We start from the raw sequence: 18,892 nt of genomic DNA, 5'->3' as shown, positions 1-18,892 counted from the left end.
TTTTTAATTAAAAAACACTTAATGGCTTTCCATTCCTTTTATAGTGAAATTCAAATATTTTTCCATGGCCAATGGAGCATGATCAACCCTTTCTGTGTATTTCTCTCCTCCTGGTTTGCCATGGCCTCTTTTTTTTTTTTTAATTAATCAATTTATTTTAATTGGAGGCTGATTACTTTACAACATTGTACGGGTTTTTGCCATACATTGACATGAATCAGCCGTGGGTGAACATGTGTCCCCCATTCTGAACCCCCCTCCCTCCTCCCTCTCCTTAAACCCCTAGAACTTTAAGGCAGTGTAAATTCATGTTGAGGTTAAGGACAAATAGTTACACACAGAAATATTTAAAGATATGTGTATATACACAGCTTAACATATACACTCATGTCCTTGCTCTCTCACTCAGAGTGTGGAGAAGCAACAACACTCTGACAGCAACCAGCACACCCGGCACTCAGACCTTGGTTTCTAACCAATTTCCCCACAATAAACTACAGTGTCCTAGAAGGATGACCATACAACTGAGGCATCCCATAAAAGATGAACCTGAAGCATTTTATGTTGCCAGAAAGAAAGCATTCACACACACGCATAGCCAAGGGAGTACGTCAAAGGAAAGGGATACAGAAAGCCAACTAAAAGAGCTACAAATGGCCAGAGCTGAATAATTTGAGCAATGTAATTTATGTAGGTACTCCACTTCAAAGGAGGTAGAGCATAACTCATCACTCATTAAGTGTGGGCTACACCTAGTGACCCTCTTCCAGAGCATAATACAGAAAGTGAGAAAAAAAAAGGGTAGCTTTACAGCGGAGAAAACAGACACTAGCACCAGTTAAGTGATCGAGGTTAACAACATCACTGATAGAGTCACATCAGTAGTATGTCCTCTTGAAGTGCAATGAGAGGGGCGCTTTACCTCTGTGGTCTTCCTTCCAAAATCGTATTACATTAATCTACTATTAGAAAAACATCAGACAGATGTCTGCTTGAAGGATATTCTATGAAAATACCTGATCAGTTATCTTCAAAATTGCCAAGGCCATTAAAAACAAGGGAAGTCTGACATACTGCCTCGATCAAGAGGGGCCAAGGAGACATGACTATTGAACGTAACGCGCCATCCTGAATGGGATCCTGGAAAACAAAAAAGGACATGAAGGAAAACGCTGCGGAACTCCGAATAAAGTATAGACTCAGTAACAATGTACCCATACTGATTCATTAATAGTGGCAAACATAACACACTAATCCAAGATGTTAATAATAGGGGAAGCTGGGTGTGGGACAGTAACTCTCTACCATCTTCCCAATAATTCACTACATCTAACAGTTCTAAATAAAATGTTGACTTTTAAAGTTTTTATTTTTAGAAAGTTGTAAACATTTTATATGCTCTTGGCTCTCAAGAAGCTTACCGTCTCATTGTGAGGTAAGATATATGCTCATGAAAGAAGTATAAAATATAAAAATAATATTGAGAAATACAGATAAAAGTATCAATATTTAGGAATGTAGCTCTAGAATTATAAGGGAAGACTTCATCAAGGAGGTAAAACCTGAGTTTGCACCTTAAAACAGACTTCAGGGTCCCAAAGCAAAAAAGAACAATGACCAGGGCACTTATAAGAACCAGAAGGGTGAATAAGGAAAAACTAAAAGAAATGAAGGGCTTCCCAAGTGGCTCAGTGGTAAAGAATTCACCTGCCAACACAGGAGACACAGATTCAATTCCCTGGAGAAGGAAATGGCAACCCACTCAAGTACTCTTGCCTGGAAAATCCCATGGACAGAGGAGCCTGGCAGGCTACAGTCCATGGGGTCGCACATGACCTAGAGTCAGACATGACCTAGCAACTACACAACACAAAAAGAAATGAGAGGATTTAGCCCTAAGGTCACGTGGCAGAACTAATAGGGTTATGTCATATGCCCATTTAACTTACAAGCTGACCTCTGGGAAAATGTGACCAACACTCAAGGACACGGGGAGTGACAGCTGCTCTGCAGAGCCACAACAGGAAATGCCAGTTTGGAAAGACAGGAAGCAGGTGGCCAAGTTCTTCTCTACAACTTTTCAAAGGACAGTGTGCATGTGAGCCCAATGAAGCCAAAATTTAGATTCAAATCCTGCAAACATGTATTGACCACTTACATCTCATTTAATATGCACAACATATCTGTAAACATTTATTAATGTTTTGCATTTATCCATTTAAGAGGCTTAAATTTATACGTTAAAAGGCACGATGCATAAATACAATAAAATTAATCTCGCAGCAAAGCAGGAACACATTAAAATTCACTGTCTGATAAGGATGTGATAGTTCTTAAAAGGCAAAAAATTTTCTGAAGGCCTACATATAGATGTAATATTTTTTTTTCCTCTTGTTCCTTCCTTCAGTCAAGCTTAGTGGCTCCCAGTCTGAAAAAGGCTTAAGAATTAAACACAATTATATATGCACAAACATGCACACTATGCTTTTGAAATAATTTAAGGAATTTTCAAGTACAGTCTTCATCTTATGTAATGTTTGTCTCAAGCACTGACTTCAGAACCGAATCCTGGAGACGAGGTGCAGCCCCCACTGCAGGCTTCCTCTGTGGGCACGGGAAGGCAGCCTTAGGGAAAGGAGGCGGAGAGGCTGAGTCCCACCACAACGTGAAGGGTATTCTGACAACAATCAGAGCAGTCAAAAAACGGCTTGGGCTACCTCACAGGAATGAATTTTCAGTCATCAGAGGAGTTCAAACAGAGGCTGAAAAATCACTGAGAATATCTGAGAAGAGAGCAATTGGGTAAGAAGCTAAGATCTCTTCCAGGTCTTCAATTCTATAACGTGTAGACTGTAAAAACCTGTCAGGAGCGCAAACTAGTTGAGAAGGACAAAATGAAAAAAAGACATCAGGGCAAGAATGACACAGTACGTGAAGTCAATGCTGGGGACCACAGCAGTGCGTGCGTGCTCAGTCATGTCCAACTCTTTTCTGACCCCATGGATTGCAGCCTGCCAGGCTCCCCTGTCCATGGGATTTTTCCAGGCAAGAATACTGGAGTGGGTTGCCATTTCCTGCTCCAGGCGATATTCATGACCCAGGGATCGAACCTGTATCTCTTGAGTCTCCTGCATTAGCAGGTGGATTCTTTACCGCTGAGCCAAAATGCCAGAAGCTCACTTCTCCCTGCAAGTGTTGGTCCTTGCTATTTCATCTGCCAAGGAAGCTCTTCCATCTCAATGACAGGCCACAGCTCAAACATCTTCTCAGTGATGCCTCCCCCACCAACACCGCCAGGCACTGGCTTATCATCAGATCGACTTGTTTTGTTTTCTTCATGGTTCACACTATTTAGGAGTCAGCAAACTTTTTCTCCCATGTTTTTATATGGCCTATGAACTAAGAATGGTTTTTACCTTTTCAATAGGTGAAGGGAAAAAAAAATCAAAAAGTAGAATTCAATTATTTTATGATACGGGAAAACTGAATGAAATTAAAATTTCCGCGTCCAAAGTTTAATTAGAACATGGACACACTTGTTTCTGTAGTGTACTGTCTCTGGCTGCGTTTGTACTTAAACAAGAAAGCTGAGTAGCTGCAACAGAGACTGCATGGCGCGTAAAGCCTAAAATATTTCGTTTCTGGTCCTTTCAGAAAGTTTGCTAATCACTGATTTGTAGTATTACCTCTATTTGCTTATTTGCTATCCTCATTCTCACATACACAAAATCAATTTTAATGAAGGCAGACCTTCCCCCACACTGTAGCCCAGTACCTACCTAGAAACAATCCTGGAACAAATTAAGCGCTTGATTAATTAAGCTATTCAAATAAATACTTGAATAATAAATTAACAAGTGTGTGTGTGTATGTGTGTTCAATCACTCAGTCGTAACCAACTCTTCTGTAGCTCACCAGGCTGTTCTGTCTATGGGATTCTCCAGGCAAGAATACTGGAGTGAGTTGCCGTTTCCTCCTCCAGGGGATCTCCTCAACCAGGGATCAAACTGTCTTCTGTGTCTCCAGCGCTGCAGATGGATTCTTTACCGCTGAGCCAGGGCGGCTTCCCAATAAATTAATAAGTGATCCATAAATGGCACTCTGAAGAGTTCAAACTTAAGCCTTCAGCCGTCATAGTCATGTACGGATGTGAGGGCTGGGCCATAAAGAAGGCTGAGCACCAAAGAACTGACACTTTCAAACTGTGGTGTTGGGTAAGACTCTTGAGAGTCCGCTGAACAACAAGGAGATCAAACCAGTCCATCCTAAAGGAAATCAACCCTGAATATTCATTGGAAGAACTGATGCTGAAGCTGAAGCTCCAACACTCTTGGCCACTTGATGCGAAGAGCCGACTCATTAGAAAAGACCCTGATGCTGGGAAAGATTGAAGGCAGGAGGAGAAGGGGACGACAGAGGATGAGATGGTTGGGTGGCATCACTGACTTGATGGACAAGAGTTTGAGCAAGCTCCAGGAATTGGTGATGGACAGGGAAGCCTGGTGTGCTGCAGGCCATGGGGTTACAAAGAGTTGGACATTACTGAGCATCAGAAGAGAGGAAATATTCTAGTAGAGATGAGCAAAGAGTTTAAAGTAATGGTAGTCATCAATTACTGCAGGTCATTGGGTTTCTTCACCAAATTGTACAGGGTTTTCTGTGTTCATACAAGATTTTCTCATCTACTGTAAGGTGTCAGAACACTGTCAGCTGACTGTACTTCTGTTTACCTTAAGATGCTACAAAGCACCCACACCATGCTAAATCTTAATAAGTGCTCATAATTTTAACAGATCTAGATCACGTGCTAATGAATTTTTAATATTTGATTCCTCCCTATGCTGCTGATCAGCAATCTATTCTGCAAGCAGCTGAAAACTCCTCAGAAATGAAAAGGTTACCGCCCACAGACCAGAAGCAGCTTTTTAATCTTTCTATACTAGCCAGAGAGTGGGTGTGTGATTTCAAAAAAATACAAGCCAACTCTGTCGGTAGAGGACAAGGAATTGTCGCATTAAAATCCCACCTATAAGCATCATTTGTTACATGACACTAGTAAAACTACCACCTACTCATTATCGGAGCCGCACTCCTCTAATCTACAAGTGGGGGAAAAAAATATTATCTACCTCCTGGAGGAATCTTGTCCTTAACATTTCCATAAGGTTCTTTCCTTCTAGGGTTTGTAACAATTTCTATACACTTGTACTTCAAAGACAAGGATCTGGTTTAAGTCAATACCTCCCAAATGTAAGATACATTTGATCAGAAGGCTTAAACAAATCAAAGTTTTGCTTTGTTTTAAAGCAGCTACCTGCTTTTTAATAATTTAGGAATTCAGACCTTTCATAGAGATGCTTGTGGTACAAGTACCTCTGATAAGTATGTCAGACTTAAAGCAACCATTTTGGATTAGGACATGTGTGTGTTCATCTTCCCTTCCTCTATGACAAGTGAAGATGAAAAGGCAGCCTGCAAAAGCATTGGCTAAGATCTTCCAAGACTAATGTGTAAGCTGTCGCCCAACAAGAGGGAGGAAATTAACCAGTAGCTCAAGTGGGGTGCTTCAAGAAGCTGCTGCAGATTCACCTGGGGAGATGTTCACGATCAATGTTAGGGATGATCCACAAGAACCCCTGGACAAACACTACATGCACCTTTGCTTGAGCTGAAAAAGCTGTGGAGTCTGCAACTTACAAACGGATCTCTGGCCCTTCACGGAAGGAACAATTCACTGAGCCCCTTTTCCTTTCCTACAAGGGTTAATAAAAGACACCTTAGGGCCCAGCCAACCCAGACTCCCATCCTACCGCGCACCACCTATTATTCTCCACGTTCCCAGAACTGCCGGCTCCCTCCTCCCTCCAAACGACAAGTTCAAAAATCAAAACAAAAGGTGCTAAAAACTGGTTTCAGGTGGCAATGGCTGAGTCCTAGTGGCCAACTTCTGGGGACGCCAGGGCAAACGACGACGGTTCGTAGGACCCCCTGACAAACAGTCCCTCGGCCCTGGGCCCACATCCTCACGCTCCCCTCGGTCCCCGCGGCCCTGGAGGGGGTGCGGGGAAGGGGGCGAGACAAGAGGGTTGGGGAAGAAGAAACCTCCAGGGTCAAAATGACAGCGGAACGCGCCGGGAGAGGAGAGAGGCCCGGCAGGATGCTGGGGGTCGAGCCCTAGGCCCCGGGGCTTCCGGCCCCGCTCGGGGGCGACCGAGGGTCCGAGCCGCGCCAGGCCGCGAGCCGGAGGCCCCGGGCCGCGTCGGCGGCGCCGCCCGGCCACGCTCACCACCTCACCATTCTCCCCGCCCCGGGGCGGAGGGGCGGCGAGAGGGGGCCCCGGCCGCCTCCAGCGTCTGGGGCGGGAGCACTCACTTACCGGCGGGGAGGGGAGGAGCAGCCGGCGTCTCCTCCAGCGCCGTCGCTCGCGCTCAAGCGCCGGCTCCTGCCGCTGCGGCCGCCGCGCCCGATCCATCCCCCCCACCCCGACCTCCCCCCCTCCCGGCCCTCCCCCCGCGCCGCCTCAGCCGCCGCGGCCTCAGCCACCTCTGCCTCAGCGGCCCCCTCAGCCGCCGCTATCGCCGCCAGAGTCCCAGCGCGGGAGCGCGAACCGGCCCTAGGAGGCGAGAGCGCGCGCGCGCGCGCCCCGCCGGCCGCAGCCACCCACAACCTCCGCCCCCGGCCGGCGGCGCACGCGCGGGATGGCGGCGGGCGCGCGCACGCCACAGGAGTGGGCGGGGACGGCCCCCGGAAGGCATGGCCCCGCCCACCCACGCGGTCGCTGGGCAGCGGGCTCCTCGGCGGCAGGTGGCCAGCGGGCCGATCCAGGTGCGCTCTTCACCACCACGGCTCCGGGAACCGAATTCCTCCTACCTGGCCCGGCTTTCTGAGAGCGAAGATTTGAGCGAATTTTTGGCAGTCGCTCCGGGTCCCTCACCTGTTAATGCCTACCTTTAGTCGAAGGCCTTCTCTCCTCCCCGGATCCAGCAGGGTTTCGATCGCTGCTGGCAAAAGGGCATGTTAGTATTTCGCAGCCATCAACCTGTCCCTTTGTTATTCCATGTTCCTAACTCATTTATTCCTTCATCACTTACACATTGAAGCTCCTTACGGGTGCTGGGCCTCATATGAGTTACTGGAAGTCCTACGTGGGAACAGAGTCTTGACGTTAGAACTGGTGGAGAAGGCAAACTTTAAAGGGAGACTCACACAAAATTTAAATTCATGCATAGTAAAAATGTCTTCTGAGAGGTGCGTGGTGTTAAGAGATCCTGTGTTAGGGGAAGGAAGGACGGAGATGGATTCAGCCAATGATTTCCAGGCTGGAATCTGAATGCTGACTTGGAAAGACTTAACTTTATCTCCAGGGGACCAGAGCTTGATGTGGTGGAAAAGTCCATATGGTCAAAGCTTTCCAGTGGTCATGTACAGATGTGAGAGTTGGACCGTAAAGAAGGCAGGGTGCTGAAGACCTGACACGTTTGAACTGTGGTGTTGGAGAAGACTCTTGAGAATCCCTTGGATGGCAAGATCAAACCAGTCAACCAGATGCTGAAGCTGAAGCTCCAATACTTTGATCCCCTGATGTGAAGAGCTGATTCATTGGAAAAGTCCCCGAGGCTGGGAAAGATTGAGGGCAGGAGGAGAAGGGGACGACAGAGGATGAGATGGTTGGATGGCATCACCAATGCAATGGACATGAACTTGGGCAATCTCTGGGAAACAGCCAGGGACAAGGAGGCCTGGCATGCTGCAGTCCATGGGGACACAAAGAGTCGGACACATGTCGTGATTGAACAACAACATGGAAGTTTCTATCCTTACATGCTCTAATACGTCATGGTCACCGAATGTGACAGTCTTTTTTGATCACTCTTGACCTTGAATAGTTTTCATTAAATTTTAATTTTGTGAAGCTATGTTCTTTACTGGTTACCCATACGTAGCAAAGTTAAATACATACTAACACAAGGCTATTTGGAAATATGATAAAGTATTGCTGCAAAGATATTACAATACTTCAATGGAAGTTATGCTAGATTTTGTTGAACAACTTAAGGTTTTTAGTTCTTCTGCATTCATTTCCCATTGATATTACTGCTAATATTCATTAGTCAATTTCAATTGTAAATTTTTAATAGTTGTTACAATTCATGTTTATGGTAATTCTCCAAATTACATGCATTTTCTAGCCTGGTGCCTTTCAAACCGTGATATGCATACAAATTGCTTGGAGGTTACGTTAAAATGAAGACTTAGACTAAGGTGATCTGGAGTAGAGCTGAGATCCTACATTTTTAACAAGCTCCTATGTGATGCTGATGTTGCTGGTCCAAGGGACACATTTTGAATAGTAATGATCTGGTGGCTCAGTGGCAAAGAATCCACTTGCCAGTGCAGGAGTGCAGGTTCTATCCTTGGGTAGGGAAGATCCCCTGGAGAAGGACATGGCAATCCACTTCAGTACTCCTGCCTGGGAAATCCCATGGACAGAGGAGCCTGGCGGGCTGCAGTCCATGGGATCGCTTAAGAGTCAGACAGGACTTATCGACTGAACAGCAACAACACACAATGGAGATGCAGTAATAATTTACTTAGGTTTATATCACAGCATTAAGTTACAGGATGTCAAAAGCAGAAAGGGAGTATCACTCAGAAAGTCTGCTTCCTCTTTTGCGGAAAGTGTTGTGGTGTTTTGGTTGTATGCAGGTGAGTCGTATCATATTAGGTGGAAGTATGACTTTGTTATTATCTTTATTCGGAGCTTAAGTATAGTTAAGGAGATGTGAAGGAATGTGGTTGCTGGGTCATCAGTTTTTATAATTTCAGCTACTGTAATGAGAGTGCAGAGCCATCTTATTGTGGTTTTAGTTTGCAGATCTCTGGATGACTAAAGATACTGAGCACTGCTTTGTTGCTATTGGCCATTTTTGTATCTTCTTTGGTGAAGTGTTTGGTAAAACCTCTTGCCCGTAGTTTTTTCAGGTTGTTCATCTTATTCATTTATAAGAGTTCTTTATATATTCTGCATTCAAGTCTTTTGTCAAATATACTGTATTCCAAATACCTCCTTCCCATCTATGGCTTGCCTTTTCATTTTCTTCACGGTATCTTTCAAAGAACAAAAGTTAAAATTTTGGACTTTTGTTGGCAAAGTGATGTCTTTGCTTTTTAATATGCTGTCTAGGTTTGTCATAGTTTTCCTTCCAAATGCAGTCATCTTCTAATTTCATGGCTGCAGTCACCATCCCCAGTGATTTTAGAGGCCAAGAACAGGAAATCTGTCACTGCTTCCACCTTTTCCCCTTCTATTTGCTATGAAATGATGGGACTGGATACCATGATCATAGTTTTGTTTTTTTTTTTTAATAGTGAAAACTTTTATATTTGGAATTAGCCAGCTGGACTCAGTTTAGATGATGCCAATTTTGTTGGCAACATCCAAAGCATCATAGTCAGGAGCCAGTCGAACATATGCCTTCTTCTCTCCATCAGGCCTGATCAGAGTATTGACCTTAGCCACGTCAATGTCATAGAGCTTCTTCACAGCCTGTTTAATTTGGTGCTTGTTGGCCTTGACGTCCACAATGAATACCAGTGTGTTGTTGTCTTCTATTTTCTTCATGGCTGACTCGGTGGTGAGGGGGAATTTGATGATGGCATAGTGGTCAAGTTTGTTTCTCCTAGGGGCGCTCTTCCGAGGATATTTGGGCTGCCTCCTGAGCCGCAGTGTTTTGGGCCGCTGGAAGGTGGGCGACGTCCGGATCTTCTTTTTTTGTGGCTGTGGACACCTTTCAACACTGCTTTCTTGGCCTTCAAAGCCTTTGCTTTGGCTTCAGCTTTAGGAGGAGCAGGGGCTTCCTTCTTCGCCTTCGGCGCCATCTTCATGAAAAGCCATAGTTTTTTTAATACTGAATTTTAAGCCTGTTTTTTACACTGTCGTCCTTCACCCTCATCAAGAGGCTCTTTAGTTCCTCTTCACTTTGTGCTATTAGAGTGGTATCATTCTGCATATATGAGGTTGTTAGTGTTTCTCCCGACAATCTTGATTCATCCAGTCCAGCATTTTGCATTTTGTTCTCTGCATATAAGTTAAGGAAGCAGGGTGACAATATACAGCCTGATACTGGCTTGTACATCTGAAACTGCCATAAGGAATTTTGTTTCCGTGAAAGCAAGACAAGTAACTGTTATACAGAAAATTATCACATGCTAGTGACTTTAAGTTTCTAATTATTGTGCTAGTTTCTCTCTTACCTCAGGGCATTTGCTTCTGCTGTTGCCTGTCCATGATACACCTTCCTCTCCAACTCTGCTGTCCTTTCAGGTCTCAGCTGAAATGTCATTTCCTCGGACACCCCTTCCCTAACCCCACAGACATGGTCAGTCCCTCCCAACACACACCGAGGTCATCCTGAACTTCCCCTTTCTCAGCCCAGCACATGGGTAACTTCCCCCTTAAGCAGCTTCTTTCTTCTCTAGACGGTGAGCTCCAAGGTGCCAGAACTTTGTCGTTCTGAAACCACTGACTGTATCTTCAGGTACTCATTAAGTGCTTATTGGCTTAGGGACTTCCCCAGCGGTCTAGTGGTTAAGACTCTGCACTTCCACGGCACAGGGCATGTGTGTGCTCCCTGGTTGGGGTACTTCCTGGTTAGGGTACTAAGATCATGGCATCTGGTCCCATCACTTCATGGTGAATAGATGGGGAAACAGTGGAAGCAGTAGCTGACTTTATTTTGGGGGGCTCCAAAATCACTGCAGCTGGTGACTGCAGCCATGAAATTAAGACACTTGCTCCTTGGAAGGAAAGGTATGACCAATCTAGAGAGCATATTAAAAAGCAGAGACATTACTTTGCCAACAAAATTCCATCTAGTCAAGGCTATGGTTTTTCCAGTAGTCATGTATAGATGTAAGAGCTGGACTATAAAGAAAGTTGAGCACTGAAGAATTGACACTTTTGAACTGTGATGTTAGAGAAGACTCTTGAGAATCCCTTGGACTGCAAGGAGATCCAACCAGTCCATCCTAAAGGAGATCAGTCCTGGGTATTCATTGGAAGGACTGATGTTGAAGCTGAAACTCCAATACTTTGGCCACCTGATGGGAAGAGCTGACTCATTTGAAAAGACCTTGATGCTGGGAAAGATTGAGGGCAGGAGGAGAAGGGGACGACAGAGGATGAGATGGTTGGATGGCATCACCAACCCAATGGACAAGAGTTTGGGTAGGCTCCGGGAGTTGGTGACAGACAGGGAGGCCTGGCGTGCTGCAGTCCATGGGGTCACAAAGACTGACCGACTGAACTGAACTGGGGTACCAAGGGGGCTTTCCTGGTGGCTCAGCCGTAAAGAATCCACCTGCAATGCAGGAGATGTGGGTTTATTCCCTGGGTCAGGAAGATCCCTTGGAGGAGGGCACAGCAACCAGTCCAGTATTCTTGCCGGGAAAATCCGAAAATCCCATGAGCAGAGAAGCCTGATATGCTGCAGCCTTTGAGGTCACAGAGTTGGACACAACTGAAGCAACTAAGCACTAAGATCCTCCATGCAGCACTGTGTGGCCAAAATTAAAATAAATAAAAAATATGCTAAAGTCATTAAAAATTTTAATGCATACTGGATTATTAAATGAATAATGGTGACCCTATTCACATTAAATGAGGCATGATTCTGCCTTCTGTTTGTACAAAGTTTTATTCTTTTTAGCACATTTTTACTTCTGTTATCCCATTTGGGCCTCCAAAGACCCAGATCCAGCTCTGAGCCTCTCTCAGCCCTTAAAATGTGTATAAGGGAGACTTCCCTGGCAGTCCAGTGGTCAAGACTTTGCCTTCCAATGCAGGGGCTGCAGGTTCAAACCCTGGTTGGGAAGCTAAGATCCTACATGCATCCTGGCCCAAAAAAAACATAAAACAGAAGCAGCACTGTAACAAATTCAATAAAGATCCACATAAAAATCTTTAAAAAAAAATATGTATGAGACATCTGACCTCTCAGATATAAGCATGACTAGGGGTCGGTTGCCTGCCTTCCAGTCCTAACTCTGTGTCTTGGGCAAGTTACATCACCTCTCTGTACACCAGTCCCCTTATTTTTATTTACTTCATAGATACACTGTGAGGAGTAAGAGAATATGTACATGTAAAGCACTTGGAACAGTGCCTGGCACCTGGCAGATGTTAGCTATTAAAGCTCCAGTACTTTGGCCACCTGATGCCAACAGTTGATTCTTTGGAAAAGACCCTGGATGCTGGGAAAGTTTGAAGGCAGAAGGAAAAAAGGGCAACAGAGGATGAGATGGTTGGATGTCATCACTGACTCAATAGACATGAGTTCGAGCAAGCTCCTGGAGATTAGGGACAAGGAAGCCTGGTGTGCTGCAGTCCACGGGATCACAAAAAGTCAGACACCACTTAGCGACTGAACAACAGCAAGCATGAAGATCGAGAGCACTGGGACCAACATTAAAGATTGGGCATCCTCTTTACTTGTTGTTGCTGCTGTTTTGTTGGTCAGTTGTGCAGTTGTGTCCACCTCTCTCTGGACCCCGCGTACTGAAGCCTTCCAGGCTCCTCTGTCCGTGGGTTTCTCTAGGAAGGAATACTGGAGTGGGTTGCCATGCCCTCTCTAGGGGATCTTCCTGACCCAGAGATCAAACCCATGTCTCCTTCGTTGCAGGTGAATTCTTTACCGCTGAGCCACTGAGGAAGCCCTATCCCCTCTATTATGCTGAGTGAAAAAGCAGCCAGACACACAAAAAAACAGTTTGATATTTATTATGTGATATTTAAGGGCAGGAGAAAGGTTAACCTATGATGATAGAGGTAGATCAGTACAGAGGAGGTGGGGGCCAGCATGTTGACTTGGAAGGGGCACACAGCCGACTTCCCGGGTGCAGAAACGCTCTGACTCTCGCTCATCATTACACGGATGAATGTGTGTGTGGAAATGTAGTCCCAAGATCAGAGTGCTTTACTGTATGTAATTTGGGGGCTTCCCTGGTGGCTCAGCTGGTAAAGAATCCACCTGCAATGCAGGAGACCTGGGTTCAATCCCTGGGTTGGGAAGATCCCCTGGAGAAGGGAAAGGCTACCCACTCCAGTATTCTGGCCTGGAAAATTTCATGGACTATACAGTCCATGGGGTCGCAAAGAGTCAGACACAACTGAGCGACTTTCACATGTTTTAGGCAGAAGTAAGGGATTGTGGCCAATCTCCTTTTATCTTGACATAGACTTCCTCCAACTCCCTTCTCTTCCTCCCACCGAGAACCTCAGAGGGGAGCCTTGCTGAGTGTTAATCTCCCTCCCCTTCTTTCTGTTGACACCCAGTAAACCACAGATTCCTAACACTGATCTGGCTGCAACTTCATCCCTGGGGACTGGTCTGGTTACTCCTCCAGTTAAACATAACGTTCACAGTCCAGGGTTCCAGAGATGGGGTCAGAGGGTCCTGCAGGTGAGATCCGGCCAGCTCAGGATGTGGTCAGAGGAAAGCTCCAGAGGAACATGAGTCTTCTCAAGTCTAGGAGCTCAGCTCTATCCACAGGACGAGAGAGCAATAGAATCTGCCCAGGCTGGGATCCCAGACACTGGTCCTTAAGCAGCAGCCCACGTGAGGCGTGACCAAACACCGATCTCTTTCAGCTCTGGGCTTCAGTGTCCTCCTCTGTAAGATGGGGGTAGTGGAGCTCACTGATGAGAGAGAGACAGCAGAATCCCTTGAAATGCCCCAACAACCTCAATTTAAATCCAAGCTCTTCCGTTAGCAATGGTGTGCTCTTGGGAATTTTTTTAATGCTTTAGTTTTGAAAACAATTTCAAAACTACAAACCATTTGTAAAAATAAGTCAGATAACCCAGGTTCAGCAACTTCCTGCATGTTGACACCTTTATTTAGACATTCTTTCTCTTGCTTTTTTCCTGAGCCATTTGAGAGTTCCTGGCATACACCATTCCCCTTTTACTCTTCATGGTTTAATGTTTCCTAACAACAACAATTTTTCTCTTACATAACCACAATACAGTTATCAAATTCAGGACATTTAATATTGGTATAACACCTCCCAAGGGGACTTCCCTGGTGGCTCAGCAGTAAAAAAAAAAAAAAAAAAAAATCTGCCTGCAATGCAGGAGATGCAGGAGATGGGAGTTAGATCCTTGGGTCGGAACGATCCCCTGGAAGAGGGCATAGCCACCCACTCCAGCCTTCTTGCCTGGAGAATCCCATGGACAGGGGAACCTGGCGGGCTACAGTCCAGAGGGTGACAAAGAATCAGACGCAAGTGAAGCGACTTCATGTGCACGCCCGCCTCCCAAGTCCATATTCCAAAGTTGCCAGTTGTCTTGGTGTCCCACAGCTTTTTTCCCCTCCAGTACTGAGTCCAGCCCAGGATCAGGAATTGCACATAGTTATCAGGTCTTTTTAGCCTCCTTTAGTCTATAACGTTTTCTCAGACATTCCTTATCTTTCATGACATTGTCATTACTGAAGAATGTAGGCCAATTGTTTTATAGACGATCTGTCAATGTGGGTTTGTCAGATGTCTCCTCATGATTAAATTCAGGTAATACCTCCCCAACCAGAACTTTAGACAAGTGTTGTACCCGTTCAAGGGTGTCGTATAATCCTAAAGGAAATCAGTCCTGAATATTCATTCAAAGAACTGATGTTGAAGCTGAAACTCCAATACTTTGGACACCTGACGTGAAGAACTGACTTATTGGGAAAGACCCTGATGCTGGGAAAGATTGAAGGCAGGAGGAGAAGGGGATGAGAGAGGATGAAATGGTTGCTTGGCATCACTGACTCTATGGACATGAGTTTGAGCAAGCTCTAGGAATTGGTGATGGACAGGGAAGACTGGAGTACTGCAGTCTATGGGATCACAAAGTTTCGGACATGACGGAACGACTGATCTGAACTGAACTGATACGGAGGCATGTGATATCTGACAAGTCTTATTGGTGATGTCTGTATGGGCCACCTACTCAATGCTGTATCTGTTTTCTCCATTGATTAGGTCCTGGTTTTCCTCTTGTTTTATGGGTAACCTATGGGGAAACATTCTAAGACCATGCCAATCTCACATTCCTCAGCAAATTTTCCTCCTTAGGTTCAGCATCAATTGATGGTATTTGCAAAATCAACCTTTATTATGATTGCTGTAAATTGTCATTTTCCAAATCCACCTCTTCTTCCACATTTATCAACTGAGATTATAACATAAGGAAGAGCCCTCCCATCTCCCCCATTTCCTTGTTTTTTATTTATTGTCCATACAGAGTCATTGATTCCAATTTTATTCAGTGGATTATAGTTTAATACAATCTAATGTTTATATTGGGATAAAATATATGTAACATAAAATTTACCATCTTAATTATTTTTAAGTGTACCTTTCATTGACCTCCCTGTGTTGTGCAAGCATTACCACCACCCATCTCCAGAACTTTTTCATCTTCCCAAACTGAAACTCAGTCCCCGTTAAACACCTGCTTTTTCCCTTTACTCTGTCCTTATCGTGGAGAGACAAAGACGCAGAATAGTCAACATAATATTGAAGAAGAACTTAAAGAACTGAAAGTATCTGACAGTAAGACTCACTATAAAGCCACAGTAAGCAAGACTGACTAATGTGAGTGAAAGAATGGACAAGTAGATCAATGGAACAGAACATGGAGCCCAGAATTCGATCCACAGAAATGTCGTCAACTTTTATTTGACAAAGGAGCAAATTCAATACAATGGAGAAAAGAAGTCTTTTTGACAAATGGTTCTGGGACAATGGACATTCATATGCAAAAAATGAACCTAATTACAGACTGTACTCCTTCACATAAATGAACTCAAAATGGATCATAGGCCTAAGAATAAAACACAAAACTTAAAGCTCTTAGAAGATAACAGAGGAGAAAATTAGGCAACCCCGGGAATGATGATTAACTTTTTAGATACATCACAGAAGCATGACCCAAATGTCTTGGTCCATTCAGGCCATAACAGAATACCACAGACTGGCTAGCTTGCAAACGGCAGACGTTTATTTCTCCCGGTGCTGGAGGTTAAAAGTCCAAGGTTATGGTGTTGGCATTGTTTGGTGAGAGCCCTCTTCCGGGTTTCAGACTTCTCCTAGCCTCACATGGCAGAAGGGGCTGAGAAATCTCCCCGAAGCCTCTTTTATGAGGCACTAATCCCATTCTTGGGGGATTTAAGAACCTCTTAAAGCACACCCCCCAACACTATCATCTTTAGGGGTTAAGATTTCTTTTTAAAAAATTATTTTTTATTTAATATTTTAATTTTGTTTTTTTTAGCCATGCCACACAGCGTGTGGGATCTTAGTTCCCCCAACTAGGGATCAAACTTGAGCTCCCTGTAGTGGACTAGAAGTGTTAACCACTGGACCACGAGGGAAGTCCTAGAATTTCAACATATACATTTTGGATGGACCCAAACCTTCAGACCTTAGCACCATGAAAGAAACAATTGATAAACTGAACTTCATTAAAATTAAAAACTTCTGATCTGTGAAAGACTTGGTCAAGGAAGTGAGAAAATGAGCCAGAGACTAGGAGAAAATATTTGCAAAGGGCATATCCAAAATATGCAAAGAACTCTTAAAACTCAGCAATAAGAAAATGAACAACTGATGTAAAAATGAGCAAAATACTGAGCAGACACCTTATCAGAGATGAGATGGCAAATATATACAGATGGCAAACAAGGGTATGAAAAAATGTTCCATATCATCTGTCATTGCTGCTGCTGCTGCTAAGTCGCTTCAATCGTGTCCGACTCTGTGCGACCCCACAGACGGCAGCCCACCAGGCTCCCCCGTCCCTGGGATTCTCCAGGCAAGAACATTGGAGTGGGTTGCCATTTCCTTCTCCAATACATGAAAGTGAAAAGTCAAAGTGAAGTCGCTCAGTCGTGCCCGACTCTTAGCGACCCCATGGATTGCAGCCTACCAGGCTTCTCCGTCCATGGGATTTTCCAGGCAAGAGTACTGGAGTGGGGTGCCATTGCCTTCTAGGGAAATGCAAATTAAAATGACAAGATACCACTACACACCTATCAGAATGGCCAGGTCTGGAGCACTGACAGCACCAAATACTCTTGAGGATGTGGGGCGATGAGGGCTCTCTTTTATCGCTGGTGGGGATGCAAAATGACATAGCCACTTTGGAAGAAGTTTGGTGGTTTCTTGGGCTTCCCTGAGAGCTGAGTTCATAAAGAATCCACCTGCAATGCAGAAAACCCCAGTTCAATTCCTGGGTCGGAAAGATCCGCTAGGGAAGGGTTAGGCTACCCACTCCAGTATTCTTGGGCTTCCCTTGTGGCTCAGCTGGTAAAGAATCTGCCTGCAATGTGGGAGACCTGGGTTCGATCCCTGGGTTGGTAAGATCCCCTGAAGAAGGAAAAGGTTACCCGGTAACTCCAGTATTCTGGCCTGGAGAATTCCATAGACTGTATAGTCCCAAAGAGTTGGACACAACTGAGCGACTTTCACTGGTGGTTTCTTACAAAACTAGGCATACTCTTAGCACGTGTGTGTGTTCAGACACTCAGTTGTGTCCGACCCTTTGCAGCCCCATGGACTGTAGCCCACCAGGCTCGTCTGTCCATGGGATTTCCTGGACAAGAATACTGGAGTGGGAAGCCATTCCCTCCTCCAGGGGATCTTCCTGACCCAGGGATGGAACCCGTGTCTCTTATGTCTCCTGCACTGGAAGGTGGATTCTTTACCACTAGTGCTACCTGAGGAGCCAGTATCTGTGCTCCTCGGTCTTTACCAAAAGGACTTGAACATTCATGTTCATGAAACTAACTGCAGAGGAATATTTATAGCAGCTTTACTCTTAATTGCCAAACCTTGGAAAGCAACCAAGATATTCTTCAGTAGGTGAATGGATAAATAAACTGTAGCATATCTAGACAATGGAATATTTTTCAGTGTTAGAATGGAATGAACTGTCAAGCCATGAGAAGACGTGGACGGACCTTAAATGCTTATTGCTATTAATAAGTGAAAGAAGCCAATCTGAAAAGGCTACATATTGTGCAATTCCAACTGTTTGATGTTCCGAAAAAGGAAAAACCATGGAGATAGTAAGAGGATCAGTGACTGGGGATGAGAGGGTGGGGGTGGGCGGAAGGGCTGAATCTACAGAGCACAGAGGATCTTAAGGGTAGTGAAAATACTTTATATTATACTATAATGGTGGATACATGTCATAATGCATTTTTCAAAACACAGAGCCTGTACAAACCCAAGAGCGAACCCTAAGGTGAACTGTGGACTTTGGGTGATAGTGATGTGTCAGTATAAGTTTATCGATTATAACAAATGTACCACTCTGGTGCGGGATGTTGACAGTGCGGGAAGAAGGGGGCAGGCAGGGGATACATGGGGAATTTCTGTAACTTCTACTTCATTTTGCTGCTAAAAAATAAAATCTATTTAATAACATAAGACAGTGACACGTAGTAAGTATCCAGTAAGTGCTAGCTATTATGATTCTTCTCGTTATTTCACTTGTCCGTTCCAGCACTGGCGTGTCATGATCCTATGACAGTAAATGGGTGAGAACAGTAAGCAAACAAATGTAGAAATGTGTCTGGTTCCTATTTCAAATCCCAGGTTTAAATCCCCAAAGAGTAAACTGAGAGAGAAGGGGACACTGGAAAACATAGATAGCATTTATTGAGTACCTAGCAGGGAATACCCCTGGTGGCTCAGATGGTAAAGAATGTGGGAGACCTGGGTTTAATCCCCAGGTTGGGAAGATCCCCTGGAGAAGGGAACGGCAACCCACACCAGTATTCTTGCCTGGAGAATTCCACGGACAGAGGAGCCTGGTGGGCTACAGTCCACGGGGTTGCAAAGA

At 44.9% G+C, this 18,892-nt stretch overlaps 1 protein-coding gene and 1 pseudogene across 8 annotated transcripts in view; both read right to left on the bottom strand.

Moving 5' to 3' along the window:
* Positions 1–6,466, bottom strand: part of TMCC1 (transmembrane and coiled-coil domain family 1) — a 156,626-nt gene extending 150,160 nt beyond the window's left edge. For 5 of the 8 annotated variants that reach the window (XM_061397128.1, XM_061397126.1, XM_061397133.1 and 2 more), the window contains exons 1-2: positions 6,377–6,466; positions 1,017–1,140 (exon numbers count right to left, since the gene is read on the bottom strand). The gene's annotated coding sequence lies outside the window, so the exon portion shown is untranslated. The remainder of the gene's footprint in view (positions 1–1,016; positions 1,141–6,376) is intronic. The other 3 variants (XM_061397129.1, XM_061397132.1, XM_061397127.1) reach the window with 2 other exon arrangements.
* A 2,885-nt stretch (positions 6,467–9,351) lies between these two features.
* Positions 9,352–9,898, bottom strand: LOC133235530 (large ribosomal subunit protein uL23-like; annotated as a pseudogene).
* Positions 9,899–18,892: the final 8,994 nt, after the last annotated feature.

This window comes from Bos javanicus, chromosome 22 (genome assembly GCF_032452875.1).
Source record: "Bos javanicus breed banteng chromosome 22, ARS-OSU_banteng_1.0, whole genome shotgun sequence".
Lineage (NCBI taxonomy): Eukaryota > Metazoa > Chordata > Mammalia > Artiodactyla > Bovidae > Bos > Bos javanicus.
This window is presented reverse-complemented; position numbering and strand designations above follow the sequence as displayed.